Here is a 19263-nt window from a genome sequence, read left to right as displayed (position 1 = left end):
TTACAGCTAAGCTTTACTCAGTCCTCCGAACCCCCAGTCTGCCTGGTTCATGACTGAGACTTTGGGGTTCAAATTCCATGTCTCTTCTCCCAGACTAACCCCTTGTCCAAGTCAGAACCTCCCTGCTTTGACTCCAGTTTCTCTACTGAGCCTCCCTCCTTAAGTCATCTTATGTCGTAGATGCGAGAAAGAGCTGGCCCTATTCTTCCTGCAGCCACCCATACCTACTCTAAGGAGCCTGTGTCCCTGAGTACCTAGCAGATACATATATCAAAAGGTTTGGCTGAGACCTAGATCTAGCACACTGTCTGTCTTTGTATTAATAAAGTTTTATTAGAAGTGAGTTGTGCTCATTCACTCAGGTATTGCATTAACTAACTAAACAGTTGCAAGGGAGACATGTGGCCTGCAAAGCTGTCCAGCCCTTCCCAGAAGAATCTCAAATCCCCACCAGGAGACTCACACTGGCCCCAGCCACTTGGTGAAATTTGTTCATCCAAGCAGACCTTGTGCCTAGGCAGGAACTGCCAAAGTAGACCACAAACACTGTGGGGGAGACAGCAATGAGATCAACAGACTAGGTCAAGTAGTCTGTGCACATGAGAGCCTAATTCTTATTCTTAGAAAGAAATCCTGCAATACTGCCTGACCCATCAATGGAAGCTCACACTAAACAGACAGTGGCCATGGCACTGCAAATGCTCTGGCTGTGGCGACAGTGCCAGGGGCTGGAGGGGAGGCATTGGAAGACATATAAGGCCATAGAATAGGCTCTGTCTCCTCAGACAGGAGCATGAGCATGCTTCCATAGGACTGCAAGCACACAGCACTGAGACTGTGCTTGCTTTCTGCTATACTGGGGAATGAACCCAGGACGTGGGACAGGCTAGGCAAGCACTCCACAGCTGAGCTATACCACAGCCCTCTCAGACCACTGTTTACAAGAGACACAAGGAAGAGGTTCCAATGGCTGCCATGAAAAGGGGAACTGGGGATCCCAGAGAGTCCTTGGCCCCTGCACCTGAAGTCTGACTGGGACAATGGTGGGAAAGAGCTTCAAAGAGACTTACACTGTCTGACTTCTGATAGTTCTCAAAAACATTAATTTTTTTTAGGTGTGAATGTATGTGTGTGTGTGTGTGGGGGGGATATGTACACATAAGTGCAGGTGTCCTTAGAGACCAGGAGAGGGCACTGGATCCCCTGCAGCTAGAATTACGTGTAGGCTGTGGATCACCTGACGTGGGTGCTACCGAACTCTGGTCCTCTGCAAGAATAAATAGTACAGACTCTTAATGCTGACACATCTCTCCAGCCCAATTTAAAAATACTGAAAATTTAAACCATGTTTATTACTTTGTAAAAACCTTAGCACAGCAAATAAGTCAGTAAAAGACGTTGCGCTGCAAAGGACTAAAGCAATGCTAGTTGACTTAGCAACCTCAAGAAAGGTCTTCAAGTCCACCAGAGCTGGTCCACAGAAACCCTGCACACAGAGCTGCTCTGAGGCTCTCACCTGGCTGTACCTTGCAGTAGGCCAGGAAGATCACCTGGAGCTTCTTCGCAGAATCAAGCTGCCCCCCCACCCCCCGCCTGTTAATCATTAACACGTGACTAGCCACTCTGCCAGAAACTTCCTATCACAGCCAGGCTCTGTGCTGAGCAGGGAAGCTCAGTGACCATTCCGAGCTCCAAACCCTCCTGTGTGAACAGGGAAACTTAGGAGCCTGTGGGTACGCACCAGACACTGTCACTGAAACAGGCTTTGGGCCACACTCTCCACCAGTATCACACTGCCTCGGTAGCACAGTCAGGGAGTACAGCTTAGTCATGTAACTTGGCTGCAGTGAAGAAGGTCTACCGAGCCAGGCTGAGTGGGCTAAGGCTATGGTCCCAGGTCCTCGGGCGGTTGAGGAAGGAAGATTGCTTGTACCTTTGAATCTGAGACCAGCCTGGGCCATGACATGAGATCCTATTTCAAAGCCAAACAGATAGAAACCACCCAAACTGGGAGAAACAGAACAGAGACAGACCCAGCGGTCTGAGGTGTGACCTCTGGGGAGTGAGGCGATGTGTGTCCCAGGACAAACAGGTAAACAAAGGTCTTTCTAACAAAGGTCTTTCTAAGAAGGACCAACTTCCCATTTCAAACTTGGATCAATTTTCACAGAAGAAGCCTACAGATAGGGCTTCCCCTTTACTCCCTAAGAAAGGTAAACAGGATGAATTTGGGACTAAGGGGCTCTTGCTCTGTAGCCTTTAATAACTGAACACGCAGGATGGCCCTGCACTAGGATCTGAGGAAAACAATCCGGGCACCAGAAGGGCTTTCCTGCATGAACAAAGAGGCCAAGATGGTCCTTCTTTCAGGATCTCCTTAGACGCCTGTGCATTTCCGGGTCCCCAGTGCCCACTACTACCCTTCACACATTAGTGTAAGAAGGTGATGGTAGAGACCCTGTGTGCCCCATATCCTTCATGTACCTGTGAGCAGACCCCACCTTCCTGGCCTAGGGGTGGGCTTGAGGCTTCAGAAGCCTTTGTCCAAGGGCAAAGGACATGGTTCAAGGCTAGTCTTCCTGCTGGACCAGATCCGCTATCTCTGTCAGTCACCAGCTGTCCTTTTTACACACACACACACACACACACACACACGCCACATTGCCTGGCACACTTCAATTCTAGTGCCTACAACCTCATCAAAAACCCTCATATTAGCTCCTTGTCCCTCGTGGGAGAGTGGTAGAAGGGTGCTACAACAGGTCTTCAGAGAAAGTATAGGATGATCATGACTTACCCCAGCCTCACCACGTTGCTCAGGCCCATAGCATCTTCAATCCAAAGGTTCCTGTGAGTGTAGTGGTGACCCTATTGCACATAGCCAGGGCCAGTACAAGGCTGCACCCTGGTGCCTGAAGCTCCTCCCCTCTTCCACCCTTACTTTCCAGAGGGCAAGAACTCAAAAGCAGTCAACATGCTAAGTGAATAAGCATCCCTTTCTAACCTGGCTGCTTCCTACAGTAGTGATGCTCATAGCTTGAGGACCCAACAGTTCTGGCACAGTCCAAAGCACCATGGTTTAGTGTGTGATCTTGGGTCTTGGACAGGTTTGGTCTCTTCCCTCCCTCCCAGCCTCTCCTCTTCTTCAAAAAGAACTGTTACCTCTTAAGTCACACTTTACAGAAGCCATCAGACTGAATCCTCAGCAAGCCTTCATTTCACAGATAAACTGAGAGACAAGAGCTTGAAAAAGTTACCTAAGGACACACAGCTAGTACCTGGTTGATGAACTAGGTACATCTGGCTCCCAATCATGAACTTAACCATGAAGCTAGACCCCAGGTATTAATTGGATGCAGGCCCTGGACTAAATGTACAATGACCCAGAGGAAAGAAGAGATCTGGGCTTGACGAAGTTAAAAACAAAAGTGAATGAAGAATTTGAACCCATGGCTGGTGTACTAATTCTGTGCTTGCTAAATGTGTCATTGAGCCATCACAGCTGGGTTATGGAATGAATGAATGAATGAGCTCACCCTGATCCATAATCACCCTGCGTAGCACTTGCCTACTGTGGTCATTTCCACCAGAGTGATGTTCTGAAACTGTTGGCTCATCCTGTCCCTGGTCTATAGTAGGTGATTAATAAATATTGTTGAGCCATTCCTTCACCCCTCTGGACTCCACAGATTCTAGAAAAGCCAGAGGAAACCAAAAGTGCTGATCCTGTGTGCAGTTTTCTAGGAGGGCCCAACATGAAAAGAAGTATTCTGGTTGAAGTTCATAAACAAGACAAAATAAACTGACACCATGGCCACTGTAGGCATGAATTTCTTTCCTTCCAGCTTCACCTAAACAAGGGTTCACCTGCCTATTAAAGCAGGCAGAGAGATGGAGGGGACCTAGCAAAACCTATCTGAAGGCTGCAAGGGCTTGTCCTCCTGCAGACCAGCCCACTTGATTTCCCCACTTCAGGGGCCATGGCAGAGCAGGCCCGTTTATTCCTAAGCACTGAATTCACGGCCAAGAGCAGCTGGCTGGGTGGTGCCAGGCCTGGGCCTGGCGGCTTCAGCTTAATGAATAGATGTATTCCTTTATAACAAGGGCTGGGGCGCCTGCCTGGCAAATGGATGCCATTAAGGGCTCCTGAGACACCAGCCACTCTTAAGTGGGTTAACATTCCCCCCTGCAATCTTCTCTATGTAATTGATTTAAACAACACCTTCTTTTGTCCCAGTGGGAAGACTTCGACCAGTGTGACCCTAGCACACTGGCTGGGAATGACTGAGGTAGCATCCTGGAAGGGTGGAGATATATTTGGTATGAACATGAAAACTGATCATGGACACTGACTGCTGTGGCATTATTTCTACCTGCTCCAAGGCATGCCCTGCCTAGGCAACTCAGGACGCTGAGACAGGCCTGCCCCCAGGAGGCTTAGGCTGGCTGGGTGAGAGGGTTGAGATAATGCATAGTTTTTGGTGTCATCCAGTTCTTGGACTTCACATAAGCCTGATAGCAATTTTACAACATGGGGCTTGTTTTCCAATTTGATCACAGAGGTCTTGGCACCCAGAGGGTGAGTTTCCTCCGAAGAAACACAGCTTTAAGTGATGGAGCCACCTCAAGCCAGTAAGGTGAGTCACACGTGCGTGCTGCGTGGCAGCCTCAGCAGAGGGCACCTCATCCCCAGGCGAATGCTCCCCACAGTAATAATGCAGCTGCCCAGCTACCACCGGCATCGTCTTTGTTGAAAGTCAGTTTAACAGGTCTCCTCAAGCAATCTGCGGCATGAAGTGCATGTTCACATGTCAAGAAATCAACAAGACCAGACACTGCTGCAGAAGCCTGCTCCATCTTCTATAGCCTGGAGATAGGCAAGTGGGGGAGAACCCAGCTGACAGGAGGCTGCTCAACCAATCCAACAGAAGGACGCTTTTCACACCTGTAAGGGATTGACCTTCAAGAAATCATGCTAAAAGGAAGCTGAGGAGTGCTATGTTTGAGATAGAAAAAATGGAGCTAGGGTGTGGCTCAGAGGTGGATCATCTGCTTAGCATGCACAGGGCTGGAGATTCCATGTACAGCTTGGCAGGAAGAAAAGAGGTGTGTGTGTGCGTGCTTGGGTATGCACACTGGACAGTGGCCACCCCCGTTAAGGAGCATGTGGCACAGGTGGGTACTTCATGCTCATGTGTATGCTCTGATAGCTGCAGAACATATAATAATGTCACTATGCATGTAAACAAGAAAAGTAACTGAACCTTTTGGGTGATAGGCACTTGAAGACATGTCGGCTCTGATGAATATCTTGTTCTCGAAACACCCAGAAGGGTTGAGGGGGCAGTGGAAGGAGTGTGACTCCTCCAGAGTGTCCTCCTGATATGGGGTCTGTGGCCCACCTGGAAGCTCACCTGTGGCCTGAATCTCACATTGTCAGCACTCTGCTCTGTAAGCAGTGGAAATCTGAGCACCATACCATGCGTTATAAGTAACACCACAGTCAAGTCTAGTCAAAGATTCAGTCAGGTCTGCCCAAGGCAAGTGAGGAGGTTGCCAGGGGCCAGGCAAGGGAGGCCTCCACCGCCCATATCCACTGCAGAGACAAACTGGGCTCTGCCCCAGCCCCCTGCTGCCCCCTGCAGGCCAAGCAGGAGCAGCACTCAATGCCCCAGAAAGCAGTACTGGTTTAAGCTGTGTTGTCCCTGAAACACTTCCAGCATGCACTCTTGAGTTTAGGGAGAAATGGAGAGCCTAGAAAGACAAATTGATTGCCTCAAGGCTGTTCAGCCAGTGTGGCAGAGCTGGAATTTAACTACAGGCCTGCTGCTGGCTAGGGAGAAATCTCAGTAACCTTGTAGTCTGTGGTGGGCCTTGGGCTAGTGAGAGAGCCCCCAACCCGGGAATATACTAAGGAGCCCCTCAGCTCCTGCAGCCAGCATCTTCCAAGTGACACAACCCACAGTTCCTCTGGTCTCTAGCAATTTTTATAATCAACTGTAATTTATGTTCAATGGCAAAGATAGCCAGGGCTGGACCCCCTGGGGTGCTGGGAAGGCAATTTATTCTTTCTAGCAGTGTTTGCTCAGCTTGCCAGCCACCAGCTGCATCACCTCAGAGACTATTACCCTGGTTACTGGTAATTCACACTGAGTACACCATACAGTCAGGGGAGAGGCTGGGCTGCATTGTCTTCCTGATCCCATATGATTCCACCCTTTGAGGACACTGAGAGGAGCTGAACAACAGAACCACTCTGGCTAACTAGCCTGCCACCCACCATCCAACAGGACCGGGACAAAGGCTACTTTCCAGTGCATTTTCTCTTTAGTGGCCAGTCAGCTATATACTGTTGCTCCCAGGGTGCACTGGTGTGCGGCTGGGCTTGCATGGGTAACCATCTGCCTTCCACACCTTGGATGAAAATTGAACCAGCAGAGCCAGCACTGCCATCCTGGCACATTTTCTAGGGTGAGTACTCCCCCAGAAGACTCAGAGTAAGTATGACTTTCCAAATACTGGACAAATGGAGGAGACTCAGACAAGCCAGAACATCTGCAGAAGACCCTAGGTCACACAGCACCCAGCCACCTAAGCGCTACAAGCACCTCCATGGCAGGGCTGGGGCTGCATGGGTCTTCTGGCCACGGGCTTATCTCTTGAAATGGGAACAAGCAAGAGTGACCATGGAGGAGGCATGAGGAATGGAACAGACTTGATGGCAGTGGCAACAGGCCTAGGGCCCCTTGGAAGGAGCTGCTTTCTTCCTGGGGGGCATATGGTACCTTGTGAACCATGGGTCAAGGATATCTCTGCAGCATCTCAAATTAAGACAAAAGGAATAATAAACAAAGCCAAAAGGAACTACAGCTATGACTCCAGGGCAAAACACTTGTGTGTGTGTGTGTGTGTGTGTGTGTGTGTTCTCCAAGAGCAACAACAACAACAAAACAATAAAACCAAAGCTAAGGTATCTAAATGCTTATGAGCTTATGACATGTGATCTTAACTAATCTCGACCATATCCCCATTCAACTGGCAATGGAGGCAGAGGTTAATTTCCTTGCTCAGGGTCATCTAGCTGGTTTAGGCAGCACTGGACAGGACATCCAGGCTCTAGAGGAGCAAATAAGGCTTGTTTGTGTACCTGGGAAGCTGGGGCAAAGGCTCTGCTGCAGGACAAAGCTCTTCTGGAAAATGATGGGAAGACCAAAACAGGAGATGAGGAGAAAGAAAACAAGCGATGTCTCTCACCCCCATCCTCTGCGCCTTCCTTTTATGTGTGGAGGGCCCCAGAGACCCATCGTCATCCCTTTTTTGCCCCAGCAGATCTATTTCAGGTGGATTTCAACCACAGAGAAGCAGGGTGGGAGTCAACAAAGTAAAGGAGCAAGCAAGGCCACACGGCTACTCCAAGGGCTGCTCTGGAGCGAGGCTACGTGAGCTACAGCCACCAAGAGGGGTATCTGGCATCCGCCAGCCCTGCTTTTGACTCCTGGTTCTGCTGTCTTCTAGCTGTACAATGTGGGCAAATTAAGGACCTTTTTGAACCTCAAACCCTTTCCACATAAAAGATAATAATGCCTACATCCTCGGGCCCAGCGCCAACAGCAGGCTGCTGGAGGTGTCAGACTGTGTCTGTTCTCATCGCCACAGCTGATGTTGAAAAGTGGGGGCGGGGGCTGAGGGACTGGGCTATGGCTCAGCAACAGAGGACTTGCTTAGCACTGGGGAGGCCAAAGAAAGATAAGGGCAGTAAAGCTTATATATACTAGCATACATAAACATGGAAGTGGAATAAGACACGAGAAGCTGAGCCATGATGGGCAAAGTCTAGAGGAGAGAGCCAGGCCGCTGGAAACTACAAGCTTTTCTGTCGTCCCCAGTGCGGAGGAACCAGGGAGATGGGACATCCCCCAGTGTCCTCTAGTATATTTTGAAGACTTAACCATGTAAGTTAACATGTAAGTTACGTGTTTCCCATGTAAGTGGGGAACACAAGGCTTGAATAAAGGGTTCTTATATGGAGCTGTTGTCCTCCATGCCCTCTTCTTGCACACGCTCAGAAGCCAGGCACAGAACCAGGAACCAGCTCTAGACAGTAACCTCCAACCACTCACCACCAGGTGGCAGCCTCATTGGCACCCTGAGCCCAGGAGGTCACACTTCAGACCTGCTCTCACCTTTCCCACGGGGAAATACAGGTCTCTGACTTCTGATATTGCTTGCAGGGCCTCCTACATAGGAGATCCTGAGACTCCAGGCCAGCAGCTGGCACTGGGGGCATGGGTAGCTCTGAGCCAAAATGGCCTGGCTCAGCTCAGCTGGACTGAGGACTTCATCACATATCCGGAACTACCCCTGAGTGTCTAGCCACCTGCCTAGTCTCAGGAACCTGGTACTGAGTCATGGCTGGGCCCTGAGTGGCTGAGCACTATCTGGCTGTAATTCCTGTTTGTCCCATGTTGAAACAATTATCAGCTGTCCTTTCCCTAGCATGTATTTATAATCTTTTTCCAATACAGGCAAGTGACACTCGAACTTTTCAGTCTTAAGCTCTCTCTTTTTTTTTTTAACCACTAATTTTGCCCAGGCTAGCCTTGCATGCACAACAATTCTATTGCCTCTTCTCCCAAGTGTTAGGATTATAGGCTTGTACCATGATGCCTGTCTTTCTTTTCACTTTTTTTTGAGGATCTGCAAATTGTTCATGGGGGCTATAGCTACCCATATTTGCCATATCAAAAATTAAGAGTCATCCTTTCAGCACACAAAGACAACAGTACCATTCCATTAGTCAACACAGCATTCGGCCTCTAGGAAATCCCACCAAGAGAAATTGAAACAGACAGACGGCAGCTATTCCAAAAATGAATTGAACTTGTTAACTTTTGGGATCACACTCGAAAACATGGCTGGCCAAGACTCTTCTTTGCTTTAACCAAGCCCATGTGGCCCCACTTATTCCTAGGCCCCACAAACACTTAGATAAGACCCTGTCTAGAAAGGGGTGAGTGTGCTCTGGATCTCTATGCAGAATCAGTGGAGCATCCCCCACTCATCTCACTCACCCCAATCACACCACAACCTGAGCCTCTGGCGTGCACGGTATGTGCCCCTGCCAGGTGCTTTAGGAGCCTCAGATTCAACCCAAATGTGCTCAGCTTGCAAGAGGCAGGGCTGAGGTGCTGAACCAGGTACCCTTAAATACTGCATTGAGGGAGGCCCTGACCATGGTCACCAGGTTTTCCAGCAGGGGTGGCCACCTGTCCTTTCTGTGCACAGACAGAATGACACGACTATATCTAGCACTCCCTGCCTGATACCTGCCCACTCACTGGGGCACCCATGCTTTCTCTTGTAACCAGAATTTCATCTCGAAGGCTACAAAGCTGGGATCTGAACCCAGTCACTCGACTCTAGATCCTGAGCTATGCTGCCTGCAAAAGAGGGATTCTATCGGTTATCTCTAGGTTAGGTCTGGTGGCAAATTTATATTGGCTTAGAAGACAGCCAGGGCACAGCTGGTAGAACAATCCTCAGAGGGGATAAAAGATGGGGTACCAATAACTGCATTTGGGGCCCAGGGATCATGTGTGGGTGAGGGGCAGAGAAGCCTAGCCAGTCAGGAGAGAGGCCTGCTAGGCCAGACCACCCACCACCGCTGGAAGCTGGTGCCACCTGCTGTCTTGCTGGGAAACTGCAGACTGGCTGGCCCAGCCTGGAGGCTGTGATTGAGCCCAGAGATGCATGCAGCCTAGAGCCCAATGAATCCCAAGCCCACCCTCATGTCTCAGCTCATTGGGGAAATATATGTTAGCCATCTTCTTATAGGTTCCTGGTCATTTTCCTGGTGACCTTTGGGGGAAGATAACCTTTTCTCTGGATAACAGTCAGCTAGCTGCCTGTGTACTTGCCTCTAGGCTCAGCACAGGTTTAGGGCTACTGGTTGTTAGCAAGTTTTTGTGTCCCTGTCCGTATTGTCACACCTTTATAAATACATCCTTGGGACAGGCGCAGAAGCAAGAGGGCTTTTGCATGTTCTGGATAAATGAGGCTGGCATCTCCATCGATGCAGATGTGTCTGAACCAGATGCACAGCCAGGAAGGGCAAAAATGAGATGCTGCTGGTATCTGCACATCTCTTTTTGACCAGAGTTCATAAGGCACTTTCCCAGGGTTCTTTGGTGAAGACTCAAAGGCCCTATTCTGGTGAATGCAGATCTCAGGCCCAGAGCGGAGTGCAGGCCTCCAACTGTCCTTGTGTGGGTGCACAAACAGCATTTCAACAGTGGAAGAGTTTGAGGATCTGGCCCACTGGATGGCTGAGAGTTCTGGTCCCTGCTCCTTCCCCAGGCCAACAGTGGCTATTGCTTTCTTGGAGGAAGCAGGGAAAACAGGTGACGGCCAACAAATATGTATGACCTATGGCCCCATGCAGCTACCTGCTACCTTCCCTTCTTAGAACTGAGGTGAGATAAGGCCATGCCCCAGCCCTCTGGGAGAGGTGGAAATGGACAGAGGTAGGAAGCTTGCAGGTCCAGATGTCACTAAGGTCAGGCTTATCTTTGCCTTCAGTCTCTTCTTGGTGTGCCACAAAAACCTATAAGATTTATTTGTAAGCGATTCACTGTTGAAGGCAAATCACCCCCACATCACAGATCTCAGTCCTAGAGGCTCAGGTGGCATGTGCTTGCTTGGTTCCTCAAGAGGACACAGCTTCCACTGATTCCGGCAGCTGCCACCCAGCCTGGACTCCCCACTGAGTCAGGAGCATGGAGGACAGTTGCCAGAGCTGGCTCAAGGTCACACAGTGGCCAGCTGGCAGCCAGGCTGGGCATGAGCCAGGTTCCTAGGCCTCATCCCCACCCCCACTCTAAACCCAGAATCAGCTGGTGGTGGGGTAGAGGGCTAGTCTCTGCCCGGGGCCTTACTGGGTACAGAGGAGCCGTTCTTCCTGCCCACAATTCCTGCTGTTTGCCCCGTGCCAGGCTGCAGCTCCCTCCAGCCCTGCTGATGAGGACAATCTGGTGCCAGAGTTGACAATCTGTGTGCCTGCTGGAGGGAGGTGGCTGCCAGGGGCCCAGTTCACAACGAGTTGCCAGAGGTCCTTTAAAAAAATACACCCAAGGTGACAGATATACCTGACAGACACCCCAAAATGCTGTTCAGACTCGCTCGGGGGAGGGGCACATACACTCTCTTCTGTACACTCTTCCAGGGTGGAGTTCTTGACCATGATCTGAACTTCTAGCAAGCACTGGGTCACCAGACATGCACACAACACAGAAAGTCCCAGAAGGAAAGGGATGGGCCCTAAGAACCCTAGAAGACTAAGTGGATCTCAGTTATCCAACGCCAGTGGATCTCAGCTATCCAACGCCAGTGAAAACAGAGCCTAGATTTACTGAATGCGAGGGGTGAAGGGTCTCGGCACATTCTTCACCACAGCATTTCAGAGTCCCTGAGTAAGTAACAAATGCTAACGTAGGCACCACTGTGACTCCTATGGTACAACAAACACCAAGTCAATCACAACAGCTGTGGCTAACTGCACATTATGGGGAGGGCTGTTCATGGCTGAATGGGGTCCAAGGTGCTGGCTTTCCCCTGACTTCCTTTCCAAAACCTTGGGTTCTCTGCACCAGAGGAACTGTCCCCTTTGTCATACAACCCAGGAAACCCACTGAGGACCAGCAGCAGAGCCTATAACATCCAGGACCCTGTGGGCGGGTCACTGAAATGCTGGGAGGGGCTGGGTGCAGAAGAGTATCTTGGAGACTCAGTTTCCATATCTGTGAAATGGGTGGGTCTTCCCCATTTTGTAAGGTAAGAGAAGGGGTAATAGTGATATACCTGGTCCTCAGCTCTTCTTCCCCTCTTGTGGAGATGAAATGAAGGCTGTTTTTCTCCAGTGGGCTATGTCCTATCAGGTCAGGAACTGACTGCTGGCCCAGGAGGGACTCCAGAGTCTGATTCTCTCCCAGTGAAGAGGACACATTTGGAAAGAGGGGATGGTGGGTAGAAATTCTGTGCTCTGTGCAAGCTCCGGCAGGCACTAAGAGAAAGTGCTGAAGGCCAGAGTCTGTGAGTCACCTCCCAGCTCCCCAAACACTTAAATAAAAAGAGCCTGGGATGGGCTATTTAAATTTCTAGATAGCACCAAGATCTGGGCGGGGCATCAGTTTTCCTTACCTGGGTTCAGTGCTGGGTGGAGCCTCTTGCTGAAAGGTGGCCACAGTGGCCTCTGAGGAGCCTCTGTGCCCATGCAGTGGAGGTTTCCCAGCCCTCCGCCCAGGAAGAGACCAGCGCGGTCAAACCCTGAGCCCCTGCTTAATCCACCAGTGCCAGAGTCAGCGCTGGCTGGACATGTGACCCGAGGCCCCAGGACCTGTTTGGCAGGAGCAGCAGCTGGTGGGGTGGGGCGGGGAGGGGCAGTGTCTGCCCTCTGGTTGCTTCTGGCCATTTTTCCCTGCAGGGACCTATGGCCTAGAGCCTGCAGCCGGTTCTGGGACCCCAGGGAGGGCAGGGACACAGAGTGGAGACTTGAGTACAGAGAATGCCTCACCCAGAGATGCTGAGCTGCCTGGGAGGTATCTGCGAGGGGGACCTCACTGCACAGAGATCTGTTCCATGTGTGAAAGGTGGATTGTGGGTAGGACTGAATTCCTCAGATGTGTGAGGTCATCAAGAAAGCTGAAGATGGGAATGGAGAGTTAAAGGAGCAACTGAAACCATAAAGTCCCTCCCAAGGCTCCAACAGAGGGGACAAAGGGAGTGGGAGAGGGACAGACAGACCGAGGGGTATAATTGAAGGATTAGAACCAGAATTTCCCAAATTCCTACTCAACAAATCCAGGAGGAAATGAAAACACTAAGATGGGGTTGACTTCAAAAGGCTCTTCGCCACGAAGAGGTGACAGAGGTAAGAGACAAAACACACCCAGTGGGGCAGAACCCACGTTCCTTTTACTCTGTCTGACAGGAACGGGAAAAGGTAGGCCCCTCCTTGCAGACTTGTTTGCTCCCGTGGTGACCTCAGCTCTGACAACAAAATCCATCACCTCTATGACTCTGTAAATGTGGACCTGACATCGCTGTTTGGACTGAGGCTCCAGGTGGTTTCTGTCATCTCCCCCAAAGGAAGTAACGAAAAATAACCGTTGAGATACAGCGTGCTTGCTCTGTGCCTTGGCTGGCGGTCAGGGTTGTCATCACCCCAATGAGAAAGAAAGCCAGGCATGGTGGTGCAACCTGCAATCCCAACGCACAGGAGGCTGAAGCAGGAGGATTGCTGAGTCAAGAGGCCAGCCTAGATTATACATATGGAGTGGGTTCTGGACAGCTTGAGTTACATAGTAAGAGCCTGTCTCAAAAAGACAAAAACTGAAACAAAAATAAATAAATAGGAGAAAACTGAGACTCCACAAGGTCTAGTGACTTGTTCAAAGCTATGAAATAGAGCTGGATCTAAACTCCCGCTTGAGGGCACAGAAGGCTATCTCCAAGTCCTGTTCATCATGTCCAAGTTCATCACCTTTCAGTCCCTCTTGTTGCCACCCATCCTCATCACTTCCAAACTGTGCCAACTTGACACAAGCTACAATCATCAGAAAGGAGGGAGTCTCAGTTGAGAAAATGCCTCCATAAGATCAGGCTATAGGCAAACCTGTAGGGCATTTTCTAAATCAGTGATTGACATGGAATGGCTCAGCCCATTGTGGATGGGGCCACCCACGGATTGGTGGTACTGGGTTCTATAAGAAAGCAGCCTGAGCAAGCCTTGAGGAGCAAGCCTTGAAGAGCATCAGCTCCTGCCTCTGGGTCCCTGCCCTCACTGCTTTTGATGATGAACAGTGATGTGGAACTGAGAAGAATAAACCCTCTCCTGACCACGCTGTTCTCATCACTGCAATAGTAACCCTAACTAGGACACAAAACCATTCTTTCTCTTCCGGCCCCGGCCTACTACGGGAAAGCCTGGGTGATGAGAGCAGGTTAAAAGGAGGGACGCTTCAGCAAGGGCAGCTCCAGGACTGCCAGGCTCCCCGAGTTCATGAGTAACAGGGACACCAGTCCAGTCGCTGCCCCTGCATGTGCCATAAGGCACTCACTTTTCTTCCTGGTTTGTTTCAGACCAAATGCCCAGGCTAAGCCCAAAGCTCTGCCTCAGATCAGCATCTGCCTGAGCTGCCCCATGCCTGGCTACACTGAATCACCCTCATGATTCTTGCCATCCCCTCTGTGTTCCACAAAATTCCTTGGGAGAGTTAATACAAGGTACAAAACACAACATTGGTCCTGGAGACTTGGCGCTAAATACCCTTCCCCCACAGCATTAAAGCTCACTCCACCTTGTAAACCACTGATGGAAAGGAACTCACTTTTTTTTTTTTTTCGAGACAGGGTTTTGTCCTGAAACTCACTTGGTAGACCAAGCTGGCCTTGAACTCACAAGAGATCCACCTGTCTCTGCGCCACCACTGCCCGGCTAGGAACTCACTACTTTCTAAGGCACGGCGTTTCTTTTCTGGGTGCAGTTCATGAGAAAGCTCATATTAGCCCCAAGCATTAGGGACAGGCAAGGACTCTTTCCCTCCCCTACACCATCTCTGTGCCCTGTGGAGGAAGGACACATGCAGACAGGCTCCCTTCTACAGAGGCAGCAGGAGCTCACACACAGCATGCAGAGACCCATGTGGTCAGCACGAACGCCGAGCCTCATATGTATAACCATCCTGGCCCAAGTACACCCTCCTTGAGGGAGTCTGGGCCCACAGGCTGGCAGACCATTGCTGCTCTAATGTAAATAACTCACTATGAAGAAACCTTTGGGTTGTAGGTTGGAAAAAGTAAGTTCTGCCTTCTTTTTGCTGGTCTTCAGGGGTGATATCATTGTTTGAAGATGAAGCTTCCAGAAGTATTGCGCAAGCTGAGAGACTGACTTGGGGTATTGCAGATGAAATGGATGTGAGACCCCTGTGAGCTGCCTGTTATGGATTGCACGAGGTAGGAGGGAAAGTCACACAGCTCTTCAGAGTCACTAAGAACTTGCCTGCCTACTGCCTGGCATCCCAACTGGCTCTTGCTGTATTAGCCAATGTCTCACCAGCCCAAAGTCCCTGTATCCTTCCATAGTGATGATGCTGCCCTGCAAAGGGCTCAGCAGAAGTGGTAAAAGTGACAAAGAAGAGAACACAGAAGAGAAACTGGTTTCTAGGTAGCAGGAATAGGGAGCTCATTCCTGCCAGGAGCCAAGCCAAGGCGTTTGGGGGTGGTGGTGGTGGGCACCAGAAGATACTGTCCTCAAACACAATGGCGTCACACGCATACTGTGCTGTATTGAGAGGTGACATCAAGGCTAGCTGTCCATGGTTAGAAACACTTAGGGGCATAGATACACCCACTCCAAGCCAGTGTCAGGAGGCTGGTATAAGGACTACCAGGACATGGGGTGGGGGCAGCTCTCCAGCCACAGCCTTGGTACTTGCTCACACTGGGGAAGAGGCCTGCTGTAGAGTGGCAGGCAGAGCAGAGCAGAGCAGGGCAGCCACAGCAGGGACTGCTATGGGCCCTTTAAGCAGCTGCTAGACTAGTGAACTTTAGTCATAAGACCTAAGATTATTTAATGTTTGCAAGCTGCAGGAGCCAGAGTCGCTCACAGGGGGAGAGCACTGGTCCCTCTCTTTGCTCTTCCATTGCACAGACCCTTGTGGTGGCCTCCAGTCCTGTGGCACCTTCCTCAGGCGGTGGCTACCCAAGCCTGGGGTGCTTAGGAGGTGGGATTGGGCCCCTAAACCCTGAATGTGCTATGTGACCTTGGACATGTCCCTGCCTCCCTCTGGCTCAGACTCTTAGGTATTCCCTCCAGAATAACAGTACTCAGGGGCTGGGCTGTGGGCACTGTAGCACTCTGAGTCACCTCTTCACCTGTCTTTTCTAGCACCGGGGATAGAAGGGTTAAGGGGTGCAGGCTTTTTTCAAATTTAACTCCTGGGCTCTTATGGGCAAGTGGGTTCACGGGTCTGGCCACCCTGCCATCCATAAGGAACAGAACACAATGCTAGGGGTAGGGAAGGCCAAGCTGGTGTCACCTCTGAAGTTGGTGAGGGGCTACACTGACTGGCCAGTGCAAACACAGACTGGTAGATGCTGGCCATGAAAGGGAACAGTGGCTCAGCAGACTCCTGCTTCTGGCCACCAGGAGCATGCTCAGAACAACACACAACACAAGCCTGGCCAGGCAGAGACCACTGCTGTCCTTGGAAGTCTCATGGAGTGGACAGAGCCAGGGGAGGGGACACCCACTGCCATCTTTTGGCTCAGTTTGCTCCAGTGACAGATCAGCTGTGACAGTTTACAGCTTGGCAATTTAGGGTAGTTACTACCCAGCAGAAACATGGAAGGGGGTTTTCCCTGGGACTTCTGGAGGAGTGTGGGAGGTCCTTGTACATCTGGGCTGACCCGGCCTGCCAACGCACAGTCTAAGGGCAGCTGCTGTGTTCAGGGGATGGAATTTCTCACACCGAGCCTCACCCAAAAGTTCCTGGCCCAGGTTCCTAGCATAGGAATGGGTTTCCTTTACCAGCGCCCAGTACATCTCACACCCCTAAGGTCTGTCTCTTGTCCCATACAGGACTGAGCCCAGAGGTCTCTTGATGTGCGGCTCCTAAGCCTTGAACTTGAACTGATTTCACTGAGGGCACCTACAGGACCCCCTTCCCTCCAGACCAGGATCCAGCAGGAGGGGCTGCCTGAGGCCACACAGCGGGTTAGAGGCAGGGCCAATTTTGGATCAGGTCCCTCTGGCCCAGGCTCCTCAGTCCGAACTAAGCTTTCACCCACTCCCGGGCGCGTCTAGCAGGCTGGAGCGAATTCCTGAGATGCTTCGACCTCCCTCCCGCCCGCAGGCTCGGGACCGGGAAACGGGATTTCTCCAGGTGGGGGGGGGGGGGAGAGGCACAGGGCGACCCCCGGGTTCAGTCCCTGCACAGCGGGAGGCACCGCATTGGCGCGGCAGGCGCCTGCCCCCACCCGGATCTCCGGCACCCTGCTGCGCCGTCCGCAGAGCGCAGTAGCTGCTCGGCGGCGTCCTCCCCGCGTCCCAGGGGCCGCACCGCTCCGCCAGCAAGGCCGGTGGCGCCGGGTCCGCCAAGCCTACAAACCCGCAACGCGCGCGCGCGAAACCACCGCGGCACCACTAGCCGGCCGGGGTCCGCACAGCCCGGCCCCGCCAGTGTACCCCGCTCCCGGCCAGCCCGCTCCTACCTCTCAGGTGCCCGCAGCCGCCGAGCGCGCGCCGACCCGCTGAGAGCGCGGCCCCTACGCGTCGGGCCGGAGGGGCGCGGGGTCCAGGGACGCACAGAATCGGAGCCTGACCCCGCGCCCCCGCCCGACGTGACCTTGGCGGGGGTCCTTTCTGTGCCGGGCCTCAGTTTCCCCCTTCCGAAGGTGTGTGTGTGTGTGTGTGTGTGTGTGTGTGTGTGTGTGTGTGTGTCGGGGGGCGGGGAGGATGGGTGCCGCCCCAGTCAACGACGTCACCCGAGCCCGAGCGAGTGGAGGGCGCTGGAGGCCGCGGGGCCGCTGCAGCGGTTAGGCCAGGTTCCCCGGCACGCGGAAAACCCGCACGGAGTCGTCTGCACGACAGCCCCTTGCCTTTCCCTCACGCACCTCAAGATCCCCAAATCAACACCCAGGCAAAAAGCAGCCCGGGGACACACTCCCCGGCCCTCCCAGGGAGAACTGCAGCTCCTGCGGCCAGTGCTCCTGCTCCTACGCTCGCAGCCTGCTGAGACAGGCCAGAGAGGGCAAGCCACTGGCTCCGGTCACACAGCATCGAGGCTCCTGAGGTCTACTCGGGCACCACGCCCCTCCGCTTCCCTTCCAGGGCCCAAGCTGTTCAGTCGGGCGAAGGAAGGGCAGAGAATCTGGGCCTGAAGGCTGATCCCCTCATCCTGGTAGTGAAATGAACTTGGCACCAAATAAATGCTGGGATGGGCCTCAAGGAGCCTAGCAACTATCTTTGAGAATGGGTTAGGGCAGTCTGGACTAGGGACCCCAAGTTTGGGGAAGAAATGGCCTAGGTAGGGTAGCTGGGCCTGCAAGGGGTAGGCACAGGGAAGGTGCGTGTGCAGGGCTGTACCTAAGGAAAAAGACAAGAATGGGAAAGAGTTGCGGGCTGTGCAGTGGAAAGCAGAGGAATGGGGAGCAAGACAGCACTCGACCCTGAAAGCCGGGCTGTCCTTCTAGGCAGAGGCCCTGCGCCCGCACCCTCCCCCCCCCCGCCCTCCCGCTCCCCGCCAGGTGGAGCAAGGGCACCCGGAGCCGGCCCGTAAGGCATCCGAGCAGCGCCCTCTGGTGCATAAAAGCGGCGAGGCGAGAGGCTGGAAGGACTCAGCTGCCGCGGTACAGCCTGGAGGAATCTGGGGGAGTGATGTAATGTGTGAGCAGATGGGGGCTGGATAGGGTGACCACTAGGCTGTGTGACCTTGGTCAAGGCGCTTCCCCTTTCCGGGCTTCTATTTTATTTTATTCCCTGATTTTTAATTTTTGAGACAGTGTCTTACTCTAGCCCAGGCTTGTAGGGAACTATGTAGTCCAGGCTAGTCTTGAACTCATGACAATCCTCTTGCCTCAGTTCTGTGATTATAGGTGTTAGGTTCCATGCTAACTCTTTCAGAATATAGTGAGCCCGGCCGGGCGATGGTGGCGCACGCCTTTAATCCCAGCACTAGGGAGGCAGAGGCAGGCGGATCTCTGTGAGTTCAAGACCAGCCTGGTCTACAAGAGCTAGTTCCAGAACAGGCTCCAAAGCTACAGAGAAACCCTGTCTCAAAAAACCAAAAAAAAAAAAAAAGAATATAGTGAGCCCTAAAGTACTGAATATGACAAAGCCAAGGAAAGTCTAGCTCCTGGTCCTCCTCTCCCTTACCCCTGGCAATCATAAACTCAGGCCTGGTGGCCCACTGCTGCAATCCCAGTACTTGGGAGATTATTTTTAAGACCTTTCCCCCCTGCAAATGTAAACCCATGGCACCTTGCTAGTGCCCATAACAGGACAGTAGGATGGGTTTATGGGGTTTTTCCCCCCACTCACCATCTCCCCTCCCGCAAACCTAGTTATGCCCTTGCATATTTTTAAGAGCAAGTGGGTTATTGTTTTAGTCTGATTAAGACAGGGTCTCGTCTCACTATGTAGCCTCAGCTAGCCTGCAACTCCCTTGGAAGAGCAGGCTAACCTCAAGCTCACAAGTATTCTCCTGC

General features: G+C 52.1%; 1 protein-coding gene across 10 annotated transcripts in view; it reads right to left on the bottom strand.

Moving 5' to 3' along the window:
- Iqsec1 (IQ motif and Sec7 domain ArfGEF 1) overlaps positions 1-19263 on the bottom strand; it is a 339041-nt gene that overhangs the window by 56388 nt on the left and 263390 nt on the right. Inside the window, exon 1 of one of the 10 annotated variants that reach the window (XM_057764807.1) lies at positions 17269-17476. The exons of the other annotated variants lie outside the window; for them this stretch is intronic. The gene's annotated coding sequence lies outside the window, so the exon portion shown is untranslated. Of the gene's footprint in view, positions 1-17268; positions 17477-19263 lie in introns of those variants that run through there. 10 annotated transcript variants of the gene reach the window in all.

Source organism: Chionomys nivalis, chromosome 1 (genome assembly GCF_950005125.1).
Source record: "Chionomys nivalis chromosome 1, mChiNiv1.1, whole genome shotgun sequence".
NCBI classification, from domain to species: Eukaryota; Metazoa; Chordata; class Mammalia; order Rodentia; family Cricetidae; genus Chionomys; species Chionomys nivalis.
Note: the sequence above shows the minus strand (reverse complement) of the source record. Positions and strands in the feature narration are given on the sequence as shown.